The sequence below is a fragment of the Salmo salar genome, chromosome ssa07, assembly GCF_905237065.1.
Source record: "Salmo salar chromosome ssa07, Ssal_v3.1, whole genome shotgun sequence".
NCBI classification, from domain to species: domain Eukaryota; kingdom Metazoa; phylum Chordata; class Actinopteri; order Salmoniformes; family Salmonidae; genus Salmo; species Salmo salar.
The window spans coordinates 9,494,370-9,501,869 of NC_059448.1; the positions used below are offsets into that span (position 1 = coordinate 9,494,370).

Below are 7,500 nucleotides of genomic sequence, written 5' to 3' on the forward strand. Positions count from 1 at the left end.
TTAGTTAGCGGTGGTGCGCGCTAATAGCGTTTCAATCGGTGACATCACTCGCTCTGAGACTTGAAGTAGGGTTTCCCCTTGCGTTGCAAGGGCCGTGGCTCTTGTGGCGCGATGGGTAACGATGCTTCGGTGGCTGTCAGTTGTTGATGTGTGCAAGGGTCCCTGGTTTGAGCCCGGGTTGAGGCGAAGAGAGGGACGGAACCTACACTGTTACACCTAGCCCCATCATAACTGAAACCAGTGTAAGGCTAGCCTAGCCCCATCATAACTGAAACCAGTGTAAGGCTAGCCTAGCCCCATCATAACTGAAACCAGTGTAAGGCTAGCCTAGCCCCATCATAACTGAAACCAGTGTAAGGCTAGCCTAGCCCCATCATAACTGTAACCAGTGTAAGGCTAGCCAACCCCATCATAACTGAAACCATTGTAAGGCTAGCCTAGCCCCATCATAACTGAAACCAGTGTAAGGCTAGCCTAGCCCCATCATAACTGAAACCAGTGTAATGCTAGCCTAGCCCCATCATAACTGAAACCCGTGTAAGGCTAGCCTAGCCCCATCATAACTGAAACCAGTGTAATGCTAGCCTACCCCATCATAACTGAAACCAGTGTAATGCTAGCCTAGCCCCATCATAACTGAAACCAGTGTAAGGCTAGCCTATGTAACCGATGTGAAATGGCTAGTTAGTTAGCGGTGGTGCGCGCTAATAGCGTTTCAATCGGTGACGTCACTCGCTCTGAGACTTGAAGTAGGGTTTCCCCTTGCGTTGCAAGGGCCGTGGCTCTTGTGGCGCGATGGGTAACGATGCTTCGGTGGGTGTCAGTTGTTGATGTGTGCAAGGGTCCCTGGTTCCAGCCCGGGTTGAGGCGAAGAGAGGGACGGAACCTACACTGTTACACCTAGCCCCATCATAACTGAAACCAGTGTAAGGCTAGCCTAGCCCCATCATAACTGAAACCAGTGTAAGGCTAGCCAACCCCATCATAACTGAAACCATTGTAAGGCTAGCCTAGCCCCATCATAACTGAAACCAGTGTAAGGCTAGCCTAGCCCCATCATAACTGAAACCAGTGTAAGGCTAGCCTAGCCCCATCATAACTGAAACCCGTGTAAGGCTAGCCTAGCCCCATCATAACTGAAACCAGTGTAAGGCTAGCCTAGCCCCATCATAACTGAAACCAGTGTAAGGCTAGCCTAGCCCCATCATAACTGAAACCAGTGTAATGCTAGCCTAGCCCCATCATAACTGAAACCAGTGTAATGCTAGCCTAGCCCCATCATAACTGAAACCAGTGTAATGCTAGCCTAGCCCCATCATAACTGAAACCAGTGTAAGGCTAGCCTAGAGGTAGCCTTGGACCAGAGAGACATCTATGATTCACTCATGAAATAGACAGCCTGTTTGACACATCTCTCTGGCCTTTGTGTGTGTGTGTGTGTGTGTGTGTGTGTGTGTGTGTGTGTGTGTGTGTGTGTGTGTGTGTGTGTGTACGTGCATTTGTTTGTGTGTGTGTGTGTGTGTGTGTGTGTGTGTGTGTACGTGCATTTGTTTGTGTGTGTGTGTGTACTTGTGTGAATGGAAATGTGTAAAGGGTAATGTGTAGCAAATAAACACATGGAGCACAACCCAGTCAGGACTGTGAACATGTGAGGATGTATTTAAAGTCACCCCACCCCCACAATATTACTCTTACTGCTAGCAGTGACTGGTAGTAATGACTGTTAGAAGTGACTGGTAGAAGTGACTGGTAGTAGTGACTGGTAGTATTGACTGTTAGAAGTGACTGGTAGAAGTGACTGGTAGTATTGACTGTTAGAAGTGACTGGTAGAAGTGACTGGTAGTATTGACTGTTAGAAGTGACTGTTAGAAGTGACTGGTTGTAGTGACTGGTAGTAGTGGGTGTTAGAAGTGACTGGTAGTAGTGACTGGTAGTAGTGACTGGTAGTAGTGAGTGTTAGAAGTGACTGGTAGTAGTGACTGTTAGAAGTGACTGGTTGTAGTGACTGGTAGTAGTGGGTGTTAGAAGTGACTGGTAGTAGTGACTGGTAGTAGTGACTGGTAGTAGTGACTGGTAGTAGTGAGTGTTAGAATTGACTGGTAGTAGTGAGTGTTAGAAGTGACTGGTTGTAGTGACTGGTAGTAGTGACTGGTAGTAGTGACTGGTAGTAGTGAGTGTTAGAAGTGACTGGTAGTAGTGAGTGTTAGAAGTGACTGGTAGTAGTGACTGGTAGTAGTGACTGGTAGTAGTGAGTGTTAGAAGTGACTGGTAGTAGTGACTGGTAGTAGTGACTGGTAGTAGTGACTGGTAGTAGTGAGTGTTAGAAGTGACTGGTAGTAGTGACTGTTAGAAGTGACTGGTTGTAGTGACTGGTAGTAGTAGGTGTTAGAAGTGACTGGTAGTAGTGACTGGTAGTAGTGACTGGTAGTTTACATCTCAGCATTATTGGAGACACTCTTCTAATGAATCTTTCAAAAATGTCTGAAGCACGTCTTGTTGCTATGCATGTTTCTAGAGAAAGACTAGTCACTTTCACAGTGTATTGTGATTGTTATGGGAGGTGGCGGTAGAGTTCAGGTGTAGCGGAGGTCAGGGAGGTGCTGTGAAAGGCTGGCATTTAAACAGCAGGCTCCTAAGACCTTTGTCCCATGGGCATTTATTCACGTCGGTGTGTGTGTGTGAGTGTGTGTGTCACCCCATTTCATGGCATATGGATGATAGCCCATGCTGCACTCTGAATGTGTGTGTGTGTGTGTGTGTGTGTGTGTGTGTGTGTGTGTGTGTGTGCGTGCGTGTACACTTGGTAGTCACAAACACACCTATCTTCTCCCACCCACACATCTCCCACAGCCTTATTCTGACACCTCACACACTCACCAACCTTATTCTGACACCTCACCAACCTTATTCTGACACCTCACACACTCACCAACCTTATTCTGACACCTCACACACACACCAACCTTATTCTGACACCTCACACACTCACCAACCTTATTCTGACACCTCACCAACATTATTCTGACACCTCACACACTCACCAACCTTATTCTGACACCTCACACACACACCAACCTTATTCTGACACCTCACACACTCACCAACCTTATTCTGACACCTCACCAACATTATTCTGACACCTCACACACTCACCAACCTTATTCTGACACCTCACACACTCACCAACCTTATTCTGACACCTCACACACTCACCAACCTTATTCTGACACCTCACCAACCTTATTCTGACACCTCACACACTCACCAACCTTATTCTGACACCTCACACACTCACCAACCTTATTCTGACACCTCACACACTCACCAACCTTATTCTGACACCTCACACACTCACCAACCTTATTCTGACACCTCACACCTCACCAACCTTATTCTGACACCTCACACACTCACCAACCTTATTCTGACACCTCACACACCTCACCAACCTTATTCTGACACCTCACACACTCACCAACCTTATTCTGACACCTCACACACTCACCAACCTTATTTGAGCAGAATGACCAGCACATTACAAGCTTTACTCTAAACAGGTACAATCAGTAGCAAAAGCTTAATCACCAAATCTATCATTCTCTCCAAATCACCAAGCTAAAACATGCTTGTTTACTTTCTTCAGTGGGTGAAACATCATCATTCACAACTTTCTGTCCTGTTAGTTGTCAACGGGACCTTGAGAGTTGTAGCATGATAGAACAGGATGAAATGGCGTCTGCTAGTGTAGATCCAAGGACGCCTGGCGCTAGCCTGCTATATTTCCCCTGGCACACGACGAACGTCGTAGCCCAGGATGTCCTGGAGAATGAGCTCCATAAGCAATACTACTGCCGCTAATAAATACACACACACACACACACACACACACACACACACACACACACACACACACACACACACACACACACACACACACACACACACACACACACACACACACACACGAACAATGCAATCATGTGCCTGACAGCGTCTGACACTTATACAGTGGGACTCTTCTATTTACCTTGCTCAACTCTGTGAGGGCTCCATTCTGGTTTTGTCAAAGCCTTAGACGGATATAAGGCATCTCTGCTAGACTACTAGCTGCTGTTGACAAAGTCTCATGCTTCTTTGTTATTCTGTTGTGTTGTAGGAGTAGGAAGCCCTATATAACAACCAATCAGTTTCCAGCAGGAAGCTAGACATCCAATCAGATCCTAGCCTAGCCAGTAGCTGAAGACAAATGCTGGTGCCAGGATTTTGCTGTACAGTACATTAGGGAGACCAGTCACATCCAGAAGCTATACAAAGACCAGAGGCTTATCAGTGGTAAACAGCACACCCAGTGAACAGCTAGCACAACGGAGTGGTCTAGTGACCTCACCATGTCCCCTGTCTCCCACCGCCTCTCTTCACTGTCACCCCTCCTCTTCTTCCCCCTTCTAATGCCCTACCGACAATGACCCGTCCGTCTCCTCTGAAGCTAAGGACCATGGGACACGGAGGGAGCGGGTTGCCGAGGACACACCAGTGTTATTATTCTATTATAAACGGAGGCGGCCTCAGCCCCGTCATGATAAATGATTTGCCATTAATTGGATACGGAGGATGCCGCTTCCTGCTTGTGACACGTTAGTCCTCGCCGCTGCCGCCGTTCCGTGCACCACCCAACAGACTGGCAAGCAAGCCCCCAGATTTGTAATGAAATAATCCCCCAAATGCCAGAAATAACATTCATTTCTCCGGGACGTGGCATGGCAAGCCGATTATGGTGGAATGATATTAACGCTCCCATATAAACAGATGATTACAAGGCTGACGACAGGCAGAGGAGAGGAGAGAGGAGAGAAATGAAGGAAAATAAGTTGGGGGTTTGTTCAGAACCGGAACTAACAAAGAAAGGGACGAGCTCTGTATCTGTCTTCGCCTCAACAATTTTGTCTTTCTTTTCTATTCTTACATGGAGAGAAAGGATTTGTGTGCGCGCACACTTATGGAATACACACGCTCGGGCACACACACACACACACACACACACACACACACACACACACACACACACACACACACACACACACACACACACACACACACACACACACACACACACACACACACACACACACACACACACACACTGTCACGCACATAAATACATAAAATTGCAAAGGATAGAAAGAAAAGCAGCTGTGAAAATAAAGCTTCACACCATTGGAGAAGATTTGAGAGGAAATGTTGTGGGATTCTTTACAGATGGTCCTGGTGAAACACATGGACTGTCTGCAGGCTAGCTAGCTACACACAATCTCTTTCTCTCGCTCTCTCTCTCTCTCTCTCTCTCTCTCTCTCTCTCTCTCTCTCTCTCTCTCTCTCTCTCTCTCTCTCTCTCTCTCTCTCTCTCTCTCTCTCAATTCAATTCAAAGGGGGCACTCTCACTCTCTCTCTAGCTCTCTCCCTTTATGTCTCTCTCGCTGTCTCTCTCTCTCTGGCTCTCTCCCTTTATGTCTCTCTCTCTGTCTCTCTCTCTCTGGCTCTCTCCCTTTATGTCTCTCTCTGTCTCTCTCTCTCTGGCTCTCTCCCTTTATGTCTCTCTCTGTTTCTCTCTCTAGTTCTCTCTCTGTCAATTCAACTTCAATTCAATTCAACTTCAATTCAATTCAATTTCAATTCAAGGGCTTTATTGGTATGGGAAACATATGTTTACATTACCAAAGCAAGTGAAATAGATAATAAACAAAAGTGAAATTAACAATACGAAATGAACGGTAAACATTACACTCACAAATGTTCCAAAATAATAAAGACATTTCAAATGTCATATTATGTCTATGTACAGTGTTGTAATGATGTGCAAATAGTTAAAGTACAAAAGGGAAAATAAAATGGTGTTTGTTCTTCACTGGTTGCCCTTTTCTTGTGGCAACAGGTCACAAATCTTGCTTTTGTGATGGCACACTGTGGAATTTAACCAAATAGATAGGGGAGTTTATCAAAATTGGATTTGTTTTCAAATTCTTTGTGGGTCTGTGTAATCTGTCTCTCTCTAGTTTTCTTTCAATTCAAGTTCTCTCGCTCTCTCTCTCTCTCTCTCCCGCTCTCTCTCTGCTTCTCTCTCTCTCTCTCTCTCTCTCTCTCTCTCTGTATCTCTGTCTGTATCTCTCTCTCACATACACACACACGCACACACACACAAACACACGCACCTGATTGAACACTCCGGCCTGATTGAAACAGATGCCTTTCCTTCTGCGTGTCTAATGGAATTAACAAGAGAATTAAGGATGAACGGAAAACTAGCTAGTCTCCTTCATGACACCAATGATATAAGTAGAAAAACACTTTTTTTGCATTGCGTTCCTTAATGGGTTTATACGGTTAGCTGATCCTAGACCTGTGCAACTTCTAACAGGACTTCTATCCATAGGCTAAGATTAGCAGTGCTGATAGTCAGCAAGGTGCCAGGTGATCAGGGACTGAGAGTACAGGGATGAGAGTTGAAAGAGAGAGAGAGAGAGAGAGAGAGAGAGAGAGAGAGAGAGAGAGAGAGAGAGAGAGAGAGAGAGAGAGACAAGCTTGTCAGAGGAAAAAAAAAGGCATTGATTTCTCAGGCCTCATGTTTGTCATTGATTTAGCAGTCTTCACAGGGGAGTCAGAAGGGGAATGGCTACAAAGAGGACAAGGGTTGTCCATAGAGAGACTACATCAGCGAGGTACAGGGTCACCTGTTAGACATGACAACTTTCATCATCAGCAGCAGAGAGATGTGTGTGTGTGTGTGTGTGTGTGTGTGTGTGTGTGTGTGTGTGTGTGTGTGTGCGCGCCCTTGCGGGCATTTCATTAGGCAGAGTGCTCTCAAGTCTTAGCCCCACGTTCCTTTGTTTGTCACTACGGCCCGTTCTCAGATCGTCGTGTGCTAGCTCTCTACAATAAAGAGTTTGAAACGGGATCTTAGGCACAACTCACTCGTAACATATTGTTTTACGAATTGGATTTGTAACATACTGTATTTCTCTAAATGAATCTTCCATGCACCAACACCATACAGTGAAAACATTCACCCCCAGCCCCCTCTCCTCCTCATCACCTTGCTCAGATAAACTATTTTGCCTCTGGGCTTCACATCAAACCCCAGAATCACAAAGGATCATGGTTCCTTATTTATACAGTTTCTCTTCTAAAAGCCGAGTGTTATTATTGCTTTCCTGCCAAGCCCCCTGTCCCTGAGCCTGCCTGCTTTAAAACAATTTGATTTGTTCAGGCATTGAGTTCAAAAGCCTGACAATGACTTCTATCAACTCTGTCTTTTAAAGGAATGAGAAGATTATTTCATATACTGGATGGACGGATGGTGATAGATTAAAAGACACTAACAGTCATGCAGCCATGTAGAGGATCAGTCTAATCCAAGGTAATGCGTGTAAGAACAAAATGAAATCAACAAGAGGAAAGAAGAGAGAGAGAGAGAGAGAGAGAGAGAGAGAGAGAGAGAGAGAGAG

At 45.7% G+C, this 7,500-nt stretch overlaps 1 protein-coding gene and 1 long non-coding RNA gene across 6 annotated transcripts in view; both read right to left on the reverse strand.

Annotated features, from left to right (window-relative positions):
- The window catches only part of LOC123743732 (uncharacterized), a 1,702-nt gene extending 271 nt beyond the window's left edge, over positions 1-1,431 (reverse strand). Inside the window, exons 1-2 of the long non-coding RNA XR_006770561.1 lie at positions 901-1,431; positions 217-658 (exon numbers count right to left, since the gene is read on the reverse strand). This is a non-coding gene — a long non-coding RNA (uncharacterized lncRNA). The remainder of the gene's footprint in view (positions 1-216; positions 659-900) is intronic.
- The window catches only part of LOC106608544 (protocadherin-7), a 211,103-nt gene that overhangs the window by 68,713 nt on the left and 134,890 nt on the right, over positions 1-7,500 (reverse strand). The window lies entirely within an intron of this gene.